The sequence below is a fragment of the Pipistrellus hanaki genome (genome assembly GCF_964339955.1).
Source record: "Pipistrellus hanaki genome assembly, chromosome: X".
NCBI lineage: Eukaryota > Metazoa > Chordata > Mammalia > Chiroptera > Vespertilionidae > Pipistrellus > Pipistrellus hanaki.
The window spans coordinates 36,245,485-36,271,459 of NC_140524.1; the positions used below are offsets into that span (position 1 = coordinate 36,245,485).

At 39.1% G+C, this 25,975-nt stretch overlaps 1 protein-coding gene and 1 pseudogene across 3 annotated transcripts in view; both read right to left on the bottom strand.

The window, feature by feature from the left end:
* The window catches only part of DOCK11 (dedicator of cytokinesis 11), a 199,089-nt gene that overhangs the window by 155,286 nt on the left and 17,828 nt on the right, over positions 1-25,975 (bottom strand). The window lies entirely within an intron of this gene.
* On the bottom strand, positions 15,587-16,739 carry LOC311615421 (large ribosomal subunit protein eL30-like; annotated as a pseudogene). The gene is made up of 2 exons: positions 16,695-16,739; positions 15,587-15,949 (listed from the first exon to the last, which is right to left on the bottom strand). The product of its transcript is annotated as a large ribosomal subunit protein eL30-like (transcript).

A 25,975-nucleotide genomic window follows, 5' to 3' on the forward strand; every position in this document is an offset into this window, starting at 1 on the left:
CAAGATGGATATATTAGCGATTTCTAATAATATTTTACCTAAAGTATTTTTCTTAAAAATTTTATAATAAATTATTGGGATGATCACTTAGTAAGTTATAAAATGTCAAATCATTGGGATGTATGCCTGAAATTAATACAATATTTTATGTCAACTGTAAAAATTAAAAATGATTTTAAATTTTTACAATAAAAACTATATAAGGAAAACTGAATTTAAGACATATTAAGACATCATAACTGATGAATTTAAGATTATTTAAAACTTATAATGATGGATTATAGGGTTATATTTATATTTGTGTACAGAGTATCTAAAGCAGTTTTCAGCACAATGTATCAACACAATTCTTTGATAACGGTTTTTAATTGGTTCACAACAGGTTACAGCTATATCACATGTTCATATCTGAAAGGCATCTCAGAGCTTCCTCTATAAGATTACTTAGAAAGATAAGTATAAACCACTCTAACCAATAAGAATCAGCGTTCAACAAGTCTAAAAGATTCTAACAATAACAGTAAAGAGGTTCTTCCAGAAATTAAAAATAGAACTACCATATAATCCAGCAATCCCACTTCTGGGCATTTATCCAAAGGAAATAAAATCACTATCACAAAGAGATATCTACACTCCCATGTTTATTATAGTATTGTTCACAACAGCCAAGACATGGAAACAACTCAATCCCCAGTGTCCTGACAGATGAATGGGTAAGAAAATATCACACACACACACACACACACACACACACACACACACAATGGAATATTGTTCAGCCACAAGAAAAAATAAAATCCTGCCATCTGTGACAACACTGATAAATCTGGAAGGCATTATGTTAAGTGAAATAAGCCAGACAAAGATAAATACTAATGGTAACACTTAATGTGGAATCTTAATAAAGTAAGTAGAGTCTGGTCGGTCGGTGTGGGTCTGTGGTTGAGCATCCACCTATGAACCAGGAAGTCACCGGTTCTATTCCTGGTCAGGGCATATGCCTGGGTTGTGGGCTCACCCACACAAAAAAAGTTAACTATGTGAAGTGATAAATGTGAATTAAGTTGACTGTGGTAATCCTTTCATAATGTATAGATATATTAAATCATCACATTGTATACTTAAAATATTTACATTTTATTTTTCAATTATACCTCAAAAAAGCTAGCGAAAATTTTCCTAATAAACCTATATATTTCACTCCAAGTCCTAAATTTAGACTTATAGAACCGTGAGATCAAATGAAGCAGGTCACCCCTATCATGTTTGTGAGTATTCATGAAAATTTAGTCAAAATAGAAAAAAAATACTATTTGGGGACCTCAGAGATTTTCTAATAGGAAAATTGAACTCCTTGTCCCTTATGTACCATGTTCACATGGACCCCAAGAGAAAGGAAACTGACTGCAGCTTCCAGCTCTAACACTCAAAGTCTGTGATCAATTTCTCAGAGAAATTAAATTAATTAAGCCACATCTAGGAAGGCAAGCCTTAGGCACTGAAAATAATTTCAAACAAAGTCTTGCCTTATGCCAAGCATCCTTCTAATACAGAATGCAAAAAAAAGGTCCTCAAATTTCAATGTTTATCCTGTTGAATTTGCATCTGTTAATCTCTCCATACAATTTCACAAGTACCTTCATCAAGTAACTTTGGAAAAAAAGAAAGAAAATGCTCCTTTCAGCAATGCAAGGTAGTTGACAAATGAATTTGAGAAAGCATATGTTAAAATGAATCACTTTTTTAAATGTACAGTATATACCTTCTAAAAATGAAACTCATAGTTCCCCAGGTGTTTTGAAAGCCATGTATTCATGTTATACAAAACAAGGTTTCACCTTTTATTGAAAACTGATTCAACTAAGCATTCTGGGTCTTTACTCCTACTTCCTTTATCAGGGCTAGCTCTATTACAGAAAAAGTTGGGGGTGGCTATTCTGGGTCCCACAAAGCTTCCCCTAGTAGAAGATCTAGGCCTGTGAATCAGATTTCATCTTTTGAAAAAAAGAGGAGGGGCAGAGCCACAACACCCACCTGCCTCCAATCCCCATTTTGAATTCCAACCACCTCCCAGGCATTAAAAGCACAATTCAAACTAAAAGTGGAAGAGAGGTTACAGTAGGAGTTAGTCCCAAAGAATCACACCCTACATTTCCTTTCCAGTTGGATTTTTGTAACTCAGTTGGATTTTTGTTCCTCATTGGCATCCAAAACAAGGAACACCTTTGACTTAAATAATAGCAAGGTCCCACTGTGCACTGCTATATAGTTCTGTAGCAGTTTTAAGTAAAAGGCGAAAGCATTTATACAATCTTGAGAGAAGCAAGCATATGTTTCATACTTCTCTCTTCCTGGACAGTGACAGGCAAACAGTCAACCGAAATTTGGAACCTACTCAGTTGTCACCCATGAAGGGGAAAAAACAAAACAAAACAGTTTGTCTTTGAAAGTTCTCATTCACTGATGTCCTAATCTCTCTTGAAATAAATTGCTAGTGATATTACAGGTTTGCTATTGTTGTTTAACTTGAAGATCACTTTGCAGTCTTAAAAAAACACTTACATATCATTGTTTCATATCGTTGTCCAACCACTATGCTGTACACCTAAAACTAATATAAAATAATATTGAAGGTCAACTATAATTGAAAAATAAAAATTTTCAAAAGTGAATCAGCAAAAAAACAACACCCACTTTCAATATGCATTCTACCTATTTCACACAAAAACCTTTCCATTAGACAAAAGAAAATACTATCATTTCAACTTATACATGAAGAAACTGGCTCAGAGGCTTAAGATCAGCTGTTTATATTTCATAGCAGAACCAGGATTCAAATGCAGGTCTTCCAAATCCTACTCTTCTTCTTTTCTTTTTTCTTTTATTTAGTTTTATTTTATTTATCTTTATTGTTGAGAGTATTATAGATGCCCTTTTCCTCCTTACTTCCCTCCCTGGTTCCCACCCGCCCCAGGCCTTCACCATCCTACTGTTTGTGTCCATGGATTATGCATATATGCATACAAATTATTTGGTTAATCTCTTCCCACACACCCAACCCCCAACCCCTTCCCTCTGAGATTCCACTTTCTTTTCTTAGCAGTGTTTCCCAAACTTGACTTACATACAATTGTCAAAGTTTTTGGCACATCTTCTGAAGTACCAAATATTTCATATTTTTCTTCAAATAAAATATCTTCTTTATTCAAATACGTTTATTGAAACAGTAATCTTATATCACCCTTATACAAGAAAATAAATCAGTATTTTCCAAATCTCTAATAAAATAAAATTTAAAATGAAATCTTTGTACCATGGTTTGGGACATGGTGTACTCTTCCAGGCTTGCTCAGGCTACTAAGGACCAAATCTAAATGGACTTCTTCCTTGTGTAAGCCCTAAAACTGAATACACAATTCCACAAATGGAGATAACGTTCTGATTTCTAACATAGAGTGGAAGGATAGACAGTGAAAAAGGAAACTTATCAGTGCAGATTCAGTTACAGTCTGGTTTCTCCATCTAAGGAGAGGAAACATGGATCCTAACTAGGAGTCATTAACAGCATCAAATACTTAGATTTAATGATTTTGTGGTGGTTCCTGTGCATCCTGTACAGGATGATTAATCTTTCATCATCTGAACTATATCTGTACAAATATAAAACCAAGCTGGTAATCCTAAAATAAATATGTAAATATGTATGTGCCATGTAGGTATTCACTCATCTAACCACTCGTGTATTTAAAAATACACATAACTAGCAAGCCTATTTATGCTATCATTGGAAACAAAACCATATAATTTCAATTTCACTTAAAAAGCAATAATAATTGCATGATATTTATCGGTCAAGAATGTGAAATAAGGCTGGGTTACTTCTGTTTAGATATTACATCAAAGGTCATTAGTTTCCTGGGAAATCTTTTACTTTAGAAACAAGTTCTCCTTAAGAATTCTAAGAATGTCTCTTCTGCAAGTCTAAAGTGAACACTCACTGGCTTCACAGAATCCCTCCTATAGCACTGGGAAGGAAACAGAAAACTTAGCAGTGAGGCACAGGGCCAACTCAAAAATCTCCCTGCTCCAACATCATCACCCAATTCACTAAATTAAATTTCAGTTCAAGAAGGAACATGGCACCAAGACCAGTTTGGCCCAGTGGATAGAGTGTCGTCCTGTGGACTGAAAGGTCCCAGGTTCGATTCCGGCCAAGGACATGTACATTGGTTGCGGGCACATCCCCAGTAGGGGGTGTGCAGGAGGCAGCTGGTCCATGTTTCTAGCTCTCTATCCTTCTCCCTTCCTCTCTGTAAAAAATTAATAAAATATATTTTTTAAAAAAGAAGGAACATGGCAACAGTTGGTTTAAAAAAGAGAATTATTTGGCCCAAAATTAGCAGCTCATTTTCACAGTATTGCTATCAAACTACAGTTTCAATGGCATCTGAACCCATTTTTATTGAAAATAACAATCTTATGAAAGAAATAACACACTCAAAAAGGGAGGGTGGGTTACTCAATGAGTCTCTTCTTCCCATCACTTCTCCACCTCCCTCCCCTTAGGGATTTCTCCAAACCCTTTGGGCATTCAGCTCCCTTTCGTTTCAGAAATTTGTAGCACAGTTTGGAGTGCTTTCTCAACAGAGTATCTTAAAATAACACTTCGCACTCAAAATGGCCACTGGGGGCATGCAATTTCCGGCAACACAGAAAAGAGAGTTTGGTGGAAGGCAAATTTATCAAGTCCCTACTGTGCTCTAAGCTCTGTGCTGGCTGGCGCCTGTTAATGTAAAGATGAAAAGGAACCAGATTCTCCCTTGAAAAACTCACAGCTTAGTGGGGAGAAAAATAAACCCAAGACGGTCTAGTTAATCGCTGAAGCTATGGTAACTTATAGCCCCACTTGGCTTCCATGCATCCATCATACTCTCACTGCCATATCTTGTTCCAGCAAAGCGAATGCACAAGTGTTTTTGCATGTTCACATTGTAAGCCCATCGGTCCACATCTATATCAATCAGAAGACGTCCCTGTATGGGTATTTGTGGTCCCTGACTATCCCTGTACAAGAAAATGAATCAGTATTTTCCAAATTGCATATTGTCTTCTACTTTTGTTGAAAACTCTGTAAGATTAGAGACTAAGTAATTGTCAGGAGTGGGAGGATGAGGAGCAGCAAAAGTTGTGCTGTGACTAACAGAAAAGAGAAATGTCACTACTACCCACTAGAGATTTCTAGAGGAGGGCCCTATACAGCTTGCCAACAAACCGTAACTATATGGAATTTTTCCCTTTATTGTCTAAATCATAAGATTACCTTCACCAGATCATTTCTTTTCCTCTTTCACAGTAGGAACTCCAAGTACTAAAGATCCTTTGAATTAATAGAACTTGGTGATGATGCTAGGAGAGGGAAGGCCATCTTTTTAATTAGTACAACCCAACTTGGCAAAACAGATGAACATATTTTAATAAAGATTGTTTATCAGAACAAATTTGGCACAAAATCCCACGTACAAATTGCATTCAAGACACTGACCTTTCTTAAAGCTAACAAGTAAGGGAAAAATCATGCTTCATGAGACCCATTGGGTCATGCTTAATCCTAATCCATACTCTGACTCATGTTCTTCCTCTGACAGCCCTTATTGTCTTTACTGACCATTGTGGCATTTACTGATATAGAGCACGGAACAGTTTTGTGGGGTCGTTTTGCTTAACAGTCTCCTTAGGAGGACTGTAATCATCTGGAGGGAGGAATAGAGTGCCTTGTACTTTCTCTACCACTTGCTTAAGCATTTTATATCTATTATCTCATATAATTCTTTCAAAAACCCTGCAAAGGAGATTATTATGCCAATTTTAGAGATTAGGAAATTGAGACTCAGGCGGGTCTAGTGTTACACATGAGTGGAGATGGGATTCAAACCTATATCTGATGGACTCCAGAATCGGTGCTCTTAACCATGATACAAACTATATTTGAAAACATTTCCCCACCCTTGCTCCTATCACTTTTCATTTCCTTGAATGGACTTTGCATTTTAGGGTTTGCTAAAGCTTCCTCAAACTCCCCTATCATTTTAACTGAACTGAGATCTTTCCTTCTCATCAACCTGATGATGCTGAGCATCACTGGCTTAGAGTCTGTAATGCAATTGGATAAGGAGTTTTGCAAACTTTTACTTTCAATTTAGTATTTTCCATCAATGAATAGGGATTAGCACCTTAGGTCTTTTACTTTGGGGGAAGGGGTGGGTTGACTCAACTTCAAGTGGGTAAGAATCGGAGGAGGAGGAGGAGGAGGAGGAGGAGGAGGAGGAGGAGGAGGAGGAGGAGGAGGAGGAGGAGAAGAAGAAGGAGAAGAAGAAGCCGCCGCCGCCGCAGCAGCAATAACATATTGTCAGGGGAACAGGTCTAATTCATCCCTGTATCCTTTACAGACCCTAGCAGAGAGCCCTGAGAACTACAAAGCCAGAAGCTTTTGTGGCTAATGAGGGACAACCAGCTGAGTAATACAAGGAGACTGATCTTACATGCATACGCCTTCCAAGCCAAAATGGCAGCACACAATGAGGGAAAAGTAATTGCTAACTAAGGCTTTTAGAACTAATTATCAGATTCAGCTTTAATTTAGAAACAATTTACTGTTCTAAGTAACAGCAAAATAAGATTTAAATTTAATATGGAAACACTGAGGAAAAATAAAACACATTTCTCCTCTTTAGAGTTTTTGCATAGGGAGGAAATCTTTTTAAATGCCAAATTACTTCCCTTTTCCAAGTCTATTTAGCTATTTATATAAACCGAAGAACCATTTTTAAAAATTACAATGAAGTAAGTTTTAAAAAATAGTTCTTGGTGCCCACTATAAACTTTTAACAACAACAAAAAATCACACTGATTTTTCCCCCTGAGTTTTATAAACAGAACCAGAACATACCTTGCATTCTTAAGCAGAACAAAATGCAAAGGTAGAGTGCACTGATGTTCTATGGGTTTGTGGATTTAGTTAGCTATATTACCATCCCTTGGATAATCATCCCTTCGCTATTCAGCTTTTTTACACACCCTCCACTTTTTAAAAAATGCCTGTCCTATCTATAATCTTTTTTTCCTTTTTTAAGACAATTCTCTCCCTATTGGCAAATGCCCTGTCACCAGAAAGGGCATTTGAAAGAAGTGTCTCAGGGGTTGAACCTTATGAAAAGTCTTAAGTAAAAAACCTTGAAGTGATGAAAATGTTCCAAAATTGGTTGTGGTGATAATTGACCATTATTTGTGAATATACTAGAAACCACTGAAATAAACACATTAAATGGGTGAGTTGCAAAAACTATTAAGAAAACTAAGAGAGAAAAAAAATAAATAACCTACTGACTGAAATATAGTTAGCAATATGCACAGTGCCAGGTAGGTACTGGAAATATTGTGGGAACACCTCTTAAGTTATATAAATGTTTGACCACTGTGCTGTATACCTGAAACATAATATTGAATGTCAACTGCAATTGAAAATTTTTCTTTAATAATAACCTACTCAGTTTCGCTTCCCCATACCTAAAAACGTCCCTCCAATATTTACTAAGAGATAAGTCCCCAGTACAGACAGTACAGAAACCATGCTGCCCCTCACTAGAATGGCTAGGTGTCAATGTCTGAGGATCCTACACTGTAGCCATAGATCCCACTGCCCAGCCAAGTACAAAAGTGAGGTTGCCCCTCGTTCCCTGGGGGCTCTTCTGGAGATCTCATAAACAGAAATCCAAAGCACAGAGTTTAGCCCCATAAAGTCACTGAGCATCAGCCAGGCAATGGGCTACAAAGCTGAGAAAACAAAAATGGACAAATATGGGCCTTACACTTTATGAACTCATGGGCTCAAGGGAGAGATAGACCACTAACGAGAGAATTAAAATATGATGGGGTAAGGGCTAGCATGCAGGACACAGAGAGTGCTATAGGTATACAGGTAAGGAGAGATTAAACCCACTGGTGAAGAAAGCTCAGAGAGGAAGCAGAAGGTGTGCCGAGCCTTACAGGACTGAATAAAAATGTTCATGGCAGACAAGGCCAATAAAGAAAGGCATTCCAGGCAAAGAAGAAAGCAAAATAGCATGGAAGAGTAACAGCATGTGCTCAGAGTCTGAAGATGAACACAATAGGGAGAAATTACCAAGATGAGCCCGAAAGGCATGTTTTCGGAGGACCCCCATATGCCAAGACAATGAGTTTGAACTGTTTCCTATTGTAGGCAATGGGGAGCCAGCGGAGGTTTTTAAGCAGGGGAATGACATGAACAGATGTTTTATTCATATTTATTATGCATGGAAAGCCAGAAGGTAAGCTCTAATGGAAATTAATCCATAAAATGATAGCATAAGCTAAAAATTTGTCCCATTGTCTACATTTTCCAGGAGCAAAATGCTGAATTATGGAAAACTACTCTTTTTTATTTTTTTAAATTTATTTCCTAATTAAGGTATTACATGTGTCCTTATTCCCCCATTACCTCCCAACCCCCCCCCCCCCCATTCATGCCCTTACCCTCCTGTTGTCTGTGTCCATTGGCTAGGCTTATATGCATGCATACAAGTCCTTTGGTTGATCTCTCCCCTTACCCTCACCCTCCCCTACCTTCCCTTACTTAGGAAAACTACTCTTTAGAGTTGCATACAAAATTATTGAAGAAAATAAAGTAGGAGCTGTATCTGTAAAGAGCCTTTCTTTGAAAGGAAGAAATACTTGCATCTTCCTTGGGTGACGGAGACTAAATTAGCCATAATATTTCATTGTAAAAAGATCAGCTACCGCCCAACTGGTTTGGCTCAGTGGATAGAGTGTCAGACTGTGGACTCAAGGGTCCCAGGATCGATTCCGGTCAAGGGCATGTACCTTGGCTGCCGGCACATACCCAGTAAGGAGTGTGCAGGACGCAGCTGATCAATGTTTCTCTCTCATGGATGTTTCTAACTCTTTATCCCTCTCCCTTCCTCTCTGTAAAAAATCAATAAAACATATTTAATTTTAAAAAAAGATCAGCTACCAATCCGCACTTAATTTGGCTTCACACCTTCTCTTCTTTACCCCTAAAATTTTAAATATTTTAACTGATTTTTAGAAAGGAAGGGAGAGGGAGAGAAACATCAATTGACTGCCTCCTGCACATCCCCTACTGGAGATCGAGCCCGCAACCCTGGCATGTGCCTTGACTGGAATCGAACCAGCAACCTTTCAGTGCACAGGACTCCACCCAACCAATTGAAGCACATGGGCAGGGCCATCCAACACCTTTTCAATGGCTAATTTGATCCCGCACAGTTAAACTTTTGATGAAACACAAGTTGGATCACAGCATTCCTTTGTTTAAACCCCTGTAATGGGTCCCCATAGCCTGCAGAAAAAAGAAAAAAAACACTCAAATTGTTCAAAGCTTCTAAGATCCAGCTTCCACCCCCAGCTTCCAGTCCAGGCTTCCAACCACAGTGGGTAATCTCCTAACGGGCTTGTTATGCCATCTTTGCTGATCCTGAAACCTCTGCCTAGTTCTCCCTCAGCCCCACTGCATAAACTGCCAATCTTTCTAGGTATAAATGGCCACTCTGCTTATCCATTGCTACCCACCTCCTCAAACCCAGAGCTAGTACCTGCACTTCCTTCCCATCCCAGCCCCATCACAAGGTGCTGAGGTGCACTGCCTTTCCACTTCCTTTTTCTGTCCTCCTCCCCCCCAACCAAAATGAAAGCTCTATAATTACAGTGTTTGTCTTACCCACTGTTCTGTCCCCAGCTCCCCCCAATTCTATCTTGAATTACTGAATGAGCAAACTACAAATCCATTGTCAATATTTTTCTAACCTTCAGCATTAAGATTTTCTGCCTCTCCCAATTTTTTCTAGATGACCACAATTTACAAATTATTCACTGAAATATAAACATTTGGGTAGCTGTTCAAAGGAACCCTGCTACCGAACACTTTCATAACATAAATAATCACCCATTAGTTTCTCTTTTGGTAAATTCACAATGTCATATATAAAACTTTCACAGAACCAGGCACACCTTCAATAAGAAAGTGTCTTTCAGGAAGTAGAAAATCGTGTTGGGCATTCAAATTAAACCAGAAAGAAAGTTGATGATTCAAGCAAAGTTCCATTTGTGCTGGTAATAGTTTCCCTCCCCATTGCCAAACTTTCTCCTAAACAGCCTCTCTCCCCCCATATTTCCCTTCCTCCAGCTCACATTTACTCTGTTTACTGAATGTGCCCATAGGGACATCTTCTTGCTTCTTCCCCTAAAAGTAATCCAAAGTGTATCCCCGTTACACATGCTCAGCAGCAAGAAGCACTCCCCCAAGTCCTGATATAAGAATCTTGCAATGCTAACCCCCATCCCTTGCTAATGCCACCACGAGACAGACTTAGAACCCTGCCTCTACCTACAGCATGTGGCTGAACCACTGTCACAACAACAAAATTATTCTTTTCCGAGAAAATCTCTGTACCTTCTCCCCAGTACATTCTCCATAGACTAACAAAAGCCCATTCTTCCAATATGACAGTACATCCCTGCCTTATTTTCATTTTCATTTCAACCTGCACCCCCACTCCCACCATGGCCAACAGTCCTCTTACTAACCCCTTGTCATTCTGAACTATAATATATCTACCACCGATTCCCAGCCCTGGATCAACCCCCCAGCACACCACCCCCTTCTTCCCTTCCCACCCTCATTTATTTTTCTTTGCTGCTGCTGGAAAATATCCTGTCAGGGACTTCATTTACACAGACATAAGCCCTAGGCTGAGCTGGGCTCTCAGTATCACCCTCAAGGCTTTTACTTATACCGGGTTAGCTCTCCAATCTATAGAACAGGACATTTGGGCTTTCACAGATGGAAAATCCCCTCTCTCTTAAAAATGCCTCCTGATTGAATTACATAGCCTGACCCAAAGGCTGTGCTACTAAATCAAATGTCCCCACACTGTTGTTAACAACACACATATAACTCTACTTCCTTCCACGTTTTATTTGGCTGCCAACCCTTTTTGGGTGCCTCTTTCTCCATTCCGAAAGTGACTCCTAATCTGGGGTCTTAAGTGATTTTTGGATGGGCAACCTGGGATGTGAAACTCTGAGATCATATGGAAAATGCTCTGTGTACATCTTTGTAGGAAAAGGCGCCAGAGCTCTCCAGAATTTCAAAGGAGTGTGTGACCCAAGGAAGTTTAAAATCTACTGCCTTACTAACTACATATAAACAGGTTACATTATTTTTATATAGGATGTATTGATTTTGTATAATTATAAAAGCAATCCATGTTCATTGAAAAAAACTTTAATCTTGGACTGAGGGTGGAGATAATAGTCATGGTGTTTGTAATGAGTAGTAAATAACCCATAGAGATCCCATGTATACTGTAATAAATACAGAAAATAATACTGAACTATAATTATGTGAGTGTGATAAATATTGCTACACTGGCTATCATACTGCAATATATAAATGCATCAAAGTAGCTCCTTGCACATCTTAAACATACACAACATTAAACGTCAAATTTATTCAGTTTTTAAAAAGAAAGAAGAGCCCGGCCTGTGTGGCTCAGTGATTGTGCATCAACCTATGAACCGGGAGGTCATAGTTCGATTCCTGGTCAGGGCACATGCCTAGATAGCAGGCTCCATCCCCAGTGTGGGGCATGCAGGGAGTAGCCAATCAGTGATTCTCTCTCATCATTGATGTTTCTATCTTTCTTTTCCTCTCTGAGATTAATAAAATACATATTTTTTAAAAAGAAAGAAGAACTGGAGAAAAAATGAAACTTCTATTCTGATGGGGGAAAAACATTTTTTAATCAAAAATTTTTACAAAGGAAAATAAAAGTCATTTAGAATCTATCTGCCCATAGATGACTACAGTTGCCATTTTAATGTTCCTCCATCTCTTCTATTTTTTTCTCTTTCCACATGGGATTCACACTGTTGATTTCTGATGGTTATAGTGCTCCAAATAATTATAAGATAAACTTTACAGTACAAAGAATTGGGGAAAATGTTCAAAAATCCAAGACACATCCACCAAGAAATATTTAGTGAGCACCTCCTGTGTGCATGACATACTACTCCAATATAACAGAGGGAAATCCTTACCCAAGTTCTTCACACAAGGAGTTTAAAAATTATAGAGATTTCAATAGGCTATGTGAAGCCCCAGCCTAAAAACAAGGGGAGGAGGGTAAGGCAGACAGCAACAATGATGTCATTGTAGATTTAGAGAAATGCAATTAAACCAATAGAAGTCAGGTTGGGTTTTTGTTTTTTTTTAATGATAGTTTTCCTTTATTACCAAAATGTAGACTTTCATCTAATGATAAAAATAAATACATATGAGAACTATATCATAAAGGCCCTGGTAACCTCGTATGACCCATAAACTCATTCTGGGGGAAATTCCATGTTTTGAGGAATAACATTAGGGAGAAATTGTGGCCTCCTATAGTGGTGACTATTCAAGGGACAACATATGTTTGCATGAGGAATTCCACTGTGTTTAAGGAGGAAGATCAGTGTAATTACTTCACCATCTCTGCTTACATATTTCACAATCAAGATAATTCTGGGAAAATGGGATTACTGGTTCTCTGCTTTAAATATATATAAGGCAGAGGATGGGCCAGCTGAAGGATTTCTTGCCATCTAAATCCACTCTCTACAATGCAATTCTCATCCCACATTTAAATAATATCCTGTTTTCAAGCAGGAAAGCAAATAAATCTCTTTCCAGAATTCAAGGCAGAAGGCCGTGAAATGCCTGAGAGCTTTCTGTTAGGTTGCCCCATTCCTTGCTAAATCATTGAGCCTTTTCCTCTTTCCTCTGACCGTTGGAGGTTTCTCTGAAGGAGCAATCAATCGAAGCCTAGCCTAGTAAGAGTTTCCTGGAATTCAGGAATGTACTAGCATCTTCTGTAGAAGCCTCAGCCTCTGGCCACTTTAAAGGCTTGCCCTGCTTTCTTGTAAACCCCACAACCAGAGAGCAGGCGCTTCGCTTTCAGGCTGTAAATGAGGTGCTCATCAGGCAAACAGGCAGAGGCGGCCCCTTGTGATGCTGCAGCATCTTTCTCTCCCTCAGGAACCTGTGGCCAGAGCATCTTTTGGAAGGCCCCGAGATATTCAGGGGACAACATGGCTTAAAGTGGACACGAAAGATAAGAGCCACACCCAGTATAAAGAGGACTTGAATGATAACTAAATGGGATGCTGCTTCAAGGCTCAGTGTGTAGCATGAGAATGAGCAGACCTACAAGCCCTTTTATATACTTCCCATAAAACTGTAGCTAGAAGCCAGGCCCACTGACCCTAGGACTCTGTGCTCTCGCCAGCAGCAGCTCCCAAGATGTGGTCATGGCCTGAGAACCACTGTGCTGCTGAGGAACGGCTTTGCAACAGGAGGTCTGTGGTGGTGGCCATGGTTTTCACTACTCAGTGGCCTTTTTTATTTCTTTTCTGTTTGTGAGCACCAATATTTCACCAAGGAATGAGTAGGTGCTATTGTACCGCCCATTCAGGAAGTGGTAGAAAGTGACTGTCATTTCTACTGACAAAGGGAAGGTAGTTAAAAGTAAATGTGGTCAAATGAGTAGTGGAATTATGGGTAATTTTTTCTTCTTTTCCCTTTTCTGTTTTTTTCCTGATGTTTCTCGCACAAAAGTATTATTGTTATAATAAAAAGAAAACATAATCAACTTTGTTTTTTATGTTAATAAACACAACATAAAATTTACCATTTTAACAATTGTTAAGGGTGCACTTCAGTGGCCTTAAGTAACTTACATTGTTTTGCAATCATCACCACTATCCATTTCCAAATCTTTTCATCACCCCAAACAGAAACTCTGAATCCATTAAACGCTAATCCCTCCATCCCACACACCCCTGCCCCTGGTAATCTCTAATTTACTTTCTGCCTCTATTAATTTGCCTATTACAGGTACTTAATATAAGTAGAATCATACAATACAGGTCCTTTGTGTCTGGCTTCTTTCACTTAGCATGATGCTTTCAAGGTTCATCCATGTTGTGGCATGTGTCAGAATTTCATGCATTTTAAAGACTAAATAATATTCCATTGTACACATATACCATGTTTTGTTTTTCTGGTTTTGTTTTTTAATATATTTCATTGATTTTTTACAGAGAAGAAGGGAGAAACATCATGTACAGCTAGAAACATCGATGAGAAACATCCACCAGCTGCCTCCTGCATACCCCCAACTGGGGATGTGCCCACAACCAATGTACATGCCCTTGACAGGAATCGAACCTGGGACCTTTCAGTCTGCAGACCGATGCTCTACCACTGAGCCAAACCGGTTTAGGCTATCATGTTTTGTTTACCTGATGATGGACATTTGGGTTGTTTGGACCTCTTGGCTTTTGTGAATAATGCTGGTATGAACACTGTTGTGCAAGCACCTACACATGTCCCTGCTTTCAGTTCTTTTGGGTATATATCTAGAACTGGAATTGCTGGATCATATGATAATTCTATATTTAACTAACTGAGGAACTTACCAAACTCGTTTTCTCAATGCCTACGCCATATTACATTCCCACAGCAGTGCACAGGGGTTCCAATTTCTCTAGACCTTTCCCAACACTTATTATTTTCTATATTTTCTATTGTTTTAAATATATACATTTTTTATTGATTTCAGAGAGGAATGGAGGAGAGATAGAAACATCAATGATGAGAGAAAATCATTGATCAGCTGCCTCCTGCATGACCCACACTGGGGCTCGAGCCCACAACTTGGGCCAGGAATCAAACTGTGACCTCCTGGTTCATAGGTTGACACTCAACCACTGAGCCACACCAGCTGAGCTCCATGGTTTTTAAATAACAGCTACTTGGTGTGAAGATGCGTCTCATTATGGTTCTGATTTGCATTTATCTAATGATTAGTGATTTTGAGTGTCTTGTTGGTCATTTGCATATCTTCTTTGAAGAAATGTCTCTTCAAGTTCTTTGCCCAATTTTAAATGAAGTTGGTTGGTTATTAATCCTTTATCAGATATATGCTTTGCAAATATTTTCTCCCATTGTGCCTTCTCATTCTCTTGACAGTGACCTCTACTACACACACAAAAAAATTAATCAATTCTATTTTTTTAAATGAAGATACAGGTAAAATCTTTAGGGAGCAGGCAGAAAGCTTAATGTATAGATGTGAAAGAGAATCCTTATGCCTCTTTTTAGACTTCCCTTTATGGCCAAAGGAAGAACTGAGGTCTTCTCAGTGAGGTAACAATTCATAACTCCTCCCCCCAACTTGACTTCTCCCTAGACATCTAATGCTGCAGGACACTCGTGTGCTAGTGAGAGTCACAGAAAGGGAACTCATGCTGGGTGTGGTAGGTGAGCCCATTGGAGGCAGGGATCCTGTAGACTTTTAAGGTTCCTCAGTCCCACCCAGTAGACATTTCTTTTTTTCTTTGTTTTTGTTTTTTTTGTTCGTTTGTTTTTTGTTTGTTTGTTTAAACAAGCTCTGGACAGTTTTATTAAAAAATTTTTTTGCATGACTTAATTTTCACCAGTCTGTTCTGGCATGCTTCTAATGATATAAGGCATCACCTGGGTCAGTGAGAGCCAGTGTGCACACTCTGTAGTATTTTCCATATGCTGTGCCCGATTCAATATTATTGCCACTGTAGTGATGGACACCAGTCTTGGCCAACATGGAGTAGTACTCTATTACCACAAGACTGGCAGTTGTTGGTGAGGCTGTCCAGTTTCACTTCGCTTGTCTGGTCATTTTCAGACTCTGCCTGTATCCCAGGACATACTTTCCACTTTTCATAACAAGTGGAGCCCAGAGTTGATAGACTCAAGTGACTTTTCTGTCTTCTTTGTGGCCACCTCTTCCTGCTTTTTATGTGGGATGGCCTTCAACCAAGAGCAGCATCAGAAATGGCCAGGGAATGAGACCGGCCAGGCAGAGGTTTCAAAAGCTACCCCTTCGCTGGCTGGGTCTTGATTACACACAGACTTCCAAAACTTTCAACTTCTCACAGGGAAGATAAACATGCAGGCTTGTTATTACTGAATGGCATGTTTATGTCATTACTGTGAAAAGTGACACCCAAGGTCAGTACCATCAAATTCTCCAAAGTGATTCCCTCCATTTGTAAATTGGAAGCATTGCCTTTCCTGTTTCTCCACCCTTGGTGTTTTGTTTTGTTTTTGTTTGTTTTTTGCTCTCCTCTCCCTGCTCCCTTCCACTCCCAACAGGAAGATGAGGCTTCTCAACAATAAACTATCACGTGGGAATTTACTTTCCAAGTATTTCTGAAGTATAATCAATTTCAATAAGAAGCAATACATACTCATTTTCTTCTAGGGATGGCCCTGGAACTCTCAAGGGATAGTCAAATCTGCTGTAATGACTGTGTCTCAGGAGCTTATGTGAATAAAGCAAGTCTAAATTTCAGGACTACTATGAGGCTGAATCGTTAAATATCCCTTAGGCTAAAGGTGAGAAACCCAGTGAAAGTCCTGTAAATTGATATACCTGCTCTACAAAATAAACATTTGTAATCAAAGTCGTTCTCAAGTATACATCACTGATCTACAAAACTTTTTTCATAAGTAGACTAATACCTGAAACTTTTTCTTTAACTAGGAAACATACCTCAAACCCCAGGGCAGAAGGGAACATGAACTGTGTCCCGCACATGGATACATTTAGCAAAGAATCAAATTAGAAGAATATCTGTAGGAAAGCCTTCATCTAGACCAGCGGCTGCCAACCTTTCGGACCTCACAGACCACCAGATTCTAGACATTCCAAAGCAACTGGCTTAAAAATGTGTTGTTTTTGTTTGTTTGTTTGTTTTTTGAATTTTATTTTATTTTTTTATTTTTACATATTTTATTGATTTTTTTTGCCCCCCTCCCTCCCTCCCACACATCCCCTCCCTCCCCAGAGTTTTATGTCCATTGGTTGTACTTATATGCATGTATACAAGTCCTTCGGTTGATCTATTATCTCCCCCTGATATCCCTACCCTCCCCACTGTAATTTGACAGTCTGCCTGTTGCTTTACTTTCTCTATATCTGTCTCTTGGTTCATCAGTTTATAATGATCTTTATCATCCAACGATGTGTGAGGTCATGTGGTGTTTCTCTTTCATTGATTGGCTTATTTCACTCAGCACGATGCTCTCCAATTCCATCCAGGTTGCTGCAAATGATGAGAATTCCTTCTTTTTATGGCAGCATAGTATTCCATTGTGTAGATGTACCATAGTTTTTGGATCCAATCATCTGCTGACGGGCACCTAGGCTGTTTCCAAATTCTGGCTATTGTGGATTGTGCTGCTATGAACATAGGGGTGCATATATCCTTTCTGATTGGTGTTTCTAGTTTCTTGGGATATATTTCTAGGAGTGAGATTACTGGGTCAAATGGGAGTTGTGTTTTAAATAACCTTTATTCTTGGGAAATCAACTCAACTCCTTTACCATCTGCTCACATGCTGTATCCTCAAAGCCATTTCATTATTGGGGTGGGGGCCAGTAAAAGGTAAGAGGAGAAAAAGAAAAAAGTAGCTCTTCTCTACCATGAGTCTAACATGAATTGAAAGCTTACATTTATTGAAAACATTTATTGCTAAGCACCAGGTGCTGTGTTATATGTATTACATGTGTATCTCATTTAATTCTCAAAATAATCCTACAAAGTAGAAAATACTATCATTACTTAGATTTTATCAAAGAGAAAACAAAGACTAAGAGACGTTAGGCAACTTGCCCAGATAAGCAATATAGTCAGTGTGGTAGGTAGTATCCCAAGATGCCTGTCCCGTCTACTGGCCCTGTATAATCCCCTCCACTTCAGTGTAAGACCTATGACTATTATGAGATGTCACTACCCCCCTGATTATGTTACTACTAAATTGCCTCTGAGATCATCAAAGGGGAGATTATCCTGAGCCTGGCCTAATCAGGTGCCCCTAGAAGAGGAATTAGCCCTTCCTGGAGAGAAAGATTCACCTGTTGGCTTTAAAGAAGCAGACCAGCATGTTATGAAAACCCCATATGGCTAGGACCTAAGGGTGTCCTCTAGGAGTTGGCAACTTTCTCCAGCTCAGAGCTAGCAAGGTAACGGACCAGTCAGCCCTACAACCACAAGGAACTGAATTGTGCCAACCTGAAGGACTGGGAAAGGCCCCTGAGCCTCCACATGAGAGCACAGTCCTGCCAACACCTGTGAAACCCTGAGTAGACTCCAGCTGAGCACTGCCCATACTTCTGATCCAGAGAAACTGAAATGAGAAGTGTTATTTTAAGCTGCTAAGTGTGTGGCAATTTGCCACAGAAACAAAACTAATACAGTCAGGATTCAAACCAGGGCTGTTTAACTCTGGTGTGCATGCTTTCAACTACTTCAGGAGTTTCTGTATCAGTTTCACAAATTCCTAACCATTTTTAACTCTTCAAAAAGAATAGAGATATATTTCTATTGAACAGTAGTGGTTATGATCTTTTCCTTTTCTGGTGCAATTCTCACATTCTAGAAATGTTTTCATCATATTCTAGTATAGACACTCACTTATCGATTCAATAGAAAAATTGCTCAAATACAATGTGATAAGAATTTGTGGAAAAAATCAATAGGACATAAAACATAAGATTTTATTTACCAAAAACACCTTGTTAAACAGGTGTGGTTTTGGTAAGGGCTCCAGGCTCAGGCTGTGCTACTTCAGAATATTTGACTATTGGGTGATCTGTAAGATCTGTCATCTGATGCCTCCAAGGAGATGACAACACATTGCATCTTTTAATAGGGCCCAATTCATTGAACAGAAGCCAGTGAATTCTCCGCTGAAATGAAATTGATTTAAAGAGAATCCCCAAAAATTAAACCCTGTAGTTGCTTCTTTGAGGACGTCAGTCAACAAACTCCTGTTTCATGTCTCCTTTCACACACAAACACAACCACACACACAAACTACACATGGTGGCAAATTAGATGAATAAATAACTAACAGTAACTGAGCTGGTGCCACGTGTTTACCATAGATTATCTCATTTAGGTCTCACACCTTATTCTATCACCATCACTCCCATTTTATATGCAAAGAAATTGGGATTTAGAAAGATTAAGTGACTTTCCCAATACTGAACAACCAGAAAGTGACATTTCAACTCACATGCTGACACCAGAGCAGAGCTCACATTCTCAGTCACTCTGCTGAATTACCGATACTTCCGTTGCTCTCCAACTAGGAAGTTTAGACGTCCTTCACACTGCCTAGCAAGGTGCTTTCACATAGGAACGCTCAAGATATGTTTGCTGATAATGATAAAGAATGAGGCCTGGGCCTGAGCCTAGTAGTAGGAAAGGCTACCACGCTATTCATCGCTGTGAGAAGATGGGAGGTGTGGAGAAGGCAGAAGTTCATATGGGGTAAGGAAGCAGGCTGAAGGCAGTCCCACACACTTATGTGGGTACCAATTTAAAAGTAAGCGAACAAGGATCATACTACTGAGAACTTCAAATATATATTGGCTAACCTTATACAAGAAGATTCGATTCTGGCACTAAGATCATAAAAAGAAACTAACCCGGTTTTCCAGAGTTTATTTGGAAAAGTTGCTGCTACACATCTGGAAGTTATTTTCTAACACACTAGTTCCAATGAGTCATATTCAATATTAAACAATGATTCCATAGGGTGAACCCTGATTATATTTTTCCATTAAGTGGCATTCACTGAGGTCAATGAAAGGCAAAGACTGACTCAAACTTGGAGAACCTCACCCTCCACAGCCCTATTTTATATTGTCAAGAACATGAGTTTTAAGAGGTACAGAAATACAGTCTATCTCCTAGCACTAATGGAAGGCATTCTAATACACTTAATTTGCTTTCACTGGTCATGTGCAGAAGATGGATCCAAAAGCTGATTGAGGGAGTCAGTAACCTGGAGTAGAGCTGGCAGAACAAACATTTTGGGGCCCTGTTTAAGCATGGACAGTCAGAAATGCAGGGTGGGGAGCTCCTGAACAAAATATAAGACAACCTGTGGTACACAGAGTACAGCCAGAGTTCAAGACCCTTCAATCTGTCAGCAAGATTTTCCCCAAGGATTACTATGGAAAGGTTAACAATTCATCCTTGCCCTTTCAGCCACATCCTACAATACTGATTCCACCCATCAACTTTCAACCCATATCATAATGGTTTCCTAATATTTCAAACCTCTTATATTTGTGTTTAGAAGTATTAACTTGAGGCCATTTCCCAGTGTCTTTTGACACTTGGATTTCTTTCAGATTACAAAGAAGGGATGAGTCATGTTCTTTCAGAGACTGCGGAGCCACTTACAAAGGCTATTTTAAATCTTTCAGGTGACAAGGGTATTATTTAGTTCCCAGAAACAATCATTGACTAAATGGCTTCCTCAGATTTGAAGGAGTTAATGCACCTTCCCCAGAGATTCTCCTCTCTCCGCCCCCACAACAATTGGATTTTAAATGGCACAGGAGTTGAAACAAACCAAAAGCATTAACTCCTACCTTACAAAAGATGCAAATTAGTGGGTGTCCATTTGCATTATAAAGGATAATTTGCTTTGCCAATGGATTCCAATCAAGTTTATTCAAAAATCAGATTCCCCTAATGTATACTAAATTTGTACATGGGTGTCATTTAGCAAGCATAGCTGTACCAAAGCCTGAGTTTGATTAGCAGGTACCCTTTTGTGCTTTGCACTGCTTCCAGAGCCAAACAGTGAGGAGTCCACCTTAAAATTCCTGACTCACTCCCCCATTCTAACAATAAAATTGCCTTGCTTTTACCTAGCACTTTTCATCAAAGCCTTTAAAGTACTCAATACACATTTGCTAGTCTCCATAATTATGCCAAACAAGTTGGCAGGAGAACTGGAAATGCATCCTTTCAATCTATCAGGGATGGGGGAGGGAGGGGAAATAATTAGGACCATCGACAGGCAGAAAAATTAAAGTTTCACATAAGAACAAAAGAACTACATTTAAGTTTTATTTTTTATAAAAAGGAAAAAAAATATTTCATGCTTCTTACTTTTTAAAAATAGGCTTTATTTTTTTTTTAACAGTTCACAGCAAAGCTGAGCAGAAATTACAAAGAGTTCAGTTCCCATGTACCTCCTACCCACAAAGAAGCACAGCCTCTCACATTATCAGCATCTCACATCAGACTGGTGGTGTATTTGTTACAATCGATGAACCTACATAAACACATCATAATCACCCAAATCCATAGTTCAAATTAGGATTCACTCTTGGTGTTGTACATTCAATGCATTCGGACAAATATATAAGGCCGTGTATCACCATTAGAGTCTCAAACAGAGTATTTTCACTACCTTAAAAATCCCCTGTGCTCTGCTTCTTCATGCCTCCATCCCCCTACTTAAGTTATCAAGAGGAAAAGTCAATTTAATACAACAAATCCATTTTTATATATCAGTTTTATATTATGATCAAAGTGGGGTTTAGAAAGAAAAAGAGTGAGAAATGTAGTGCAGAAAGGCAGATGAATAGAAGCAACAAAAAACAAACTCAAAGATGGGCATGCTAATAGGGGAAAAGGAACAGCAGAGACAGAAAGAGAGACCCTGCTTACCAAGAAGTGCATCAGAATCTAATTATCTTAAATGTCAGAGGCAAGACCTTCCATTTCAAAGCCAATTCATCAGCAATTTTCCCATGCATTTGTTTTTAAATCCACAGCAACTTAAGATTATTTTTAAATAGAAGGAAAAATACAAATGATCAAAATCAGGAAAGTTGCAACCATATCAGTGCATATCATCTATTAATTAGCTTTACACTTGAAATTTAAACTCCTCTAGTGATTAACATTAGTAGCAGCAGAGGATGACTATAGCAGCAACAACGTAAGACACATTTTACATGCAAGAAAGATGAACACAACTTTATATTTCAGGAAATTCAGGGTAGGCATTTCTGCTTTTCAAAAATTATAAAGATAATATGAAACATTAATTACATAGCTATATGGAGACATACAGGCATATACAGCATGTGTGTGAGTATATATACATATACATGTACTCTCTGAAACTTCAATTTATAAAGAAGGCATAGTGATCAAAATTTGGGGAATATTTAAGCAGATGGGAATGAAAAGTAATGGGAATTGAAATCAAATTTCTAGACCATCCTAATTTTATTGGTTTAACAGAGAGATAATGTGAGATGTACAAACTGATGGTCAAGGACCTGCAGGATTATAGGAGAAATGATCTTAATAATAATAGCACCATGCTAATTACTATATAGATACTATATGTCATAGAAATATAGCAAACTGAAAAGTATAAAACTTATTTGAAATGTTCATTTTTCTATTATAAAAATAGATGGTCATTGGTTGACCTTTTACCCTCCCCACACCCACATGCATATAAGCATAACCAATGGACACAGAAAATAAGGGGAGAGGGGTGAAGGCCTGGGCTGGAGGACAGGGGCATGCTGGGAGAGGACAATGGGGGGAAAGGAGGACATATGTAATAATTTCAACAATAAAGAATTTAAAAAGTACATGTTCAATGCAAAATAAATGAGTAAACATTTTTGTCACATTTATTGGGGTGACATTGGCTAATATGATCATATAGGTTTCTGGTGTAGGTTTCTATGATACAAGATATGTATATTGCACTATGCCTACCACTCAAAGTCTAATCATCTTACATCAACAAATGTTACGCCCCCTTCACCTAACCCCCACCCCCACTCCCAATAAATATTTTAAAAACAGAAAATATAAAGCAAGAATAAAACTTACTCATAGCCCCATCATCCAGAAATATGTGTTAATATTATACACACACACATATAGTGTAGACATACTGGTAGGCATACTTTTTGATAATGTTTTCTTTGTAACAATAAAAATAGTTAATATTTATTCATTGCTTTCTCATGTTCTAGGCATTATTCTAAGTGCCTTTCTGTATTATTTTACTCAATCCTTACAGCAACCCTGTGAGGTATTATCATTATCTCCATTTTACAGATGAGGACACTGAGGCACAGTGTGATTAAGTAGCTAAATTCACATATATCACATATACATTATTTTAGCAAAATATGATCATAGCTCACATGTTGTCATAACCTAGATTTTCTCATCAATAATAAATATAGATGGCATTTTAATTTTATTTTTAAAGATTTTTTTATTGATATTTTAGAAAGAGATGAAGGGAAAAAGGAAAGAAACCTCAATGTGAGAGTGAAACATCCACATATGCCCCAACCAAGAATCAAACCCACAAACTGGGTATGTGCCCTGATTGGGAATCAAACCCAACAGCTTTTCAGTGTAAGGACAATACTCCAACCAATTGAGCCCCACTGGTCAGGGCTATAGATGGCATTTTAATGATTGCATGGCTTTCTGGTGTTTGGATGTATATTTGTCCAGTCCCTCACTTTTGTACATTTAGGTTGTCTAAGTTTGAGTATATGTTTGTTGTTGGTTTTTGTTAGTTCAACTATTATAAACAATTCTATAAGGTTCATTTAGGTCGATACCATTTCCACTGCACAAATGATCAAAAAGAGGTTCCACAAAGTTAAACAGCCTGTCCAATGTAATAGAGATTGTCAGGGGGAAAGCTGGTCCTTCTGGCCCTGGGACTAAGCATTAGTTCCTTCCACTCTCCTGCCAGCTCCTTAGTTATGAGGCAGAATGAAATCAATCCTCTCTAAAACTTGAAGAACTAGCATAATAGGATGAAAAATGCCCCCCAAAGACATGCAGGCTGAAAAATGCTCTCTGGCAGCCACCCCCCCGCAAACACACACACACACACACACACACACACACACACACACACACACACCATACAGCCATCAAAATCCCTGGAACCTGCTAACATTCCTTTATGGCAAAAAGGTCTTTACACAGGTGACTGAGTCAAGGGTCTTCAGATAAGGACATCATCCTGGATGATCTGGGTGAGTCCTAAATGCAATCACAAATGTCTCTATAAGAAAGAGGGAGATTTCACACAACTGAAGAGACGACAATTTGACCATAGAGGCAGACTGGAGTAATGCAAGCCAAGGAATGATGGCACCTAAGGTAGCTGGGAGAGGCAAAAATGGATCCTTCCCTAAACGTTCCAGGGGAAGTGTGGCCCAGTGATACTGATTTCGGATTTCTAGAAGCGAATAAATGTGTTATTTTAGGCCACCCAGTTTGTGACCATTTGTTACAGCAGCCACAGGGAACCAATACAACTAGAAAGAGGCTATAATCCTACAGGAGCAATGTGTTCCAAATTGGAGGGGAGGAAGAGATTTCACCTAAGCCCTGCAGGAGGAACAGGATTCCCTTTAGCGGGGAAGGGGTTGAAGGAGCATTCTAGGAAGAGGGGTCAGCATGCACAAAGGCATGGAGGTAAGAGAATGTACAGTGCATTTGGGCAGCAGCAATGGGCAGTGTGAATGTAAGAAACATTCAAACCTGTGGAGAATTTTTGTGAGTTTACTTGAGTCAAACTGTCCACAATTACTGGGAAACAAAATCTCAACAGATTGAGATAATGCCCCAAAGCATGGCAGTTTTGCACCTCATTTTATGCACCAGAGGCCTGATGCACGAAATTCGTGCAAGGGGCTCAGCCCTCGCAGCCCCAGCTTCGTCTGGAAGGTCATCTGGAAGGACATCCGGGAGGTCGTTTGGCTGTCCGGTCTAATTACCACATTCAGCTTTTATTATTATAGATTACAATAAAAAGAATTACAAGAAATTCACTGGTGATAGATTAAGTAGGCAAAAAGCGGGGGGGGGGGGGGTGCGCTCTAGATAAAAAGTAAATGATAGCCGGCTTGTTTGGCTCAGTGGTATAGCTTCGGTCTGCGGACTGAAGGGTCCCAGGTTCGATTCCTGTCAAGGGCATGTACATTGGTTGCGGGCACATCCCCGGTAGGGGGTGTGCAGGAGGCAGCTGGTAGATATTTCTCCCTCATCGGCGTTTCTAGCTCTCTATCTCTCTCCCTTCCTCCTCTCTGTGAAATATCAATAAAATATATTTTTTAAAAAGTAAATGATAGGCATATACATTTTTTACATAGATGGGTACAGGATACTTAACAGTCCACAATTAACATTTAATAACTAAACAATGAGATGATTTGTGGTGGTCTCTGGTCTGGTGTGGTTGTTGGGGTCAAAAAAGGGAAGTTACCTTGACATTCCAAAGGTATGTTATCATAGATGTAAAAGACAATAGACAGGCTCAGTTAAGGTAAAGATTGATTTCGGTCAAAGAAGACTCTAGCCTAGGACATGACTACCCACCATAACCTGCATTTAGCTTGAAAGGTTTACTTTCAGACCTTCCTATGTGGTTACTTTAGGTCTCTGAGTTTGTAAGGCTGCCTCACAGGCCTCCCCTGAGCTTGTCAGGTTTGCATGTGGCCCTTTTTATCCACAGCCATGGCATGGCTAGAATACAGGAAGGAATGTGATGGAAGAGAATTCAAATGTGGACAGGGCCTTCCTGATGGGTTTAGGAATGTGGGTATTTTTCCTTCATCCTCTCTTGAGATGCAACAGAAAGATGGTCAGTTACTAGCTAGAAAGACAATAACATATTTGCTTACTGTTAAAATGGTCCACCCTGATTTGTCAAAAAACAAAACAAAACACCAAACACACACACAAAAAAACAACAACAACAAACAAACAAAAACCCTGGGGATATGTGAACAAAATCCTGCCTAAATTATTTCTCTAGGAAAGCGGGGTATAGCAGTGAAACAGACATACTCAATTCCACCTGGTGTCAACTGGAAAGATGCTCCTGCCCCCCCCCCCCACATACACACACACACACACACACACACTTCCCCCGCCCCCTCTCCCCTGCAAAAGA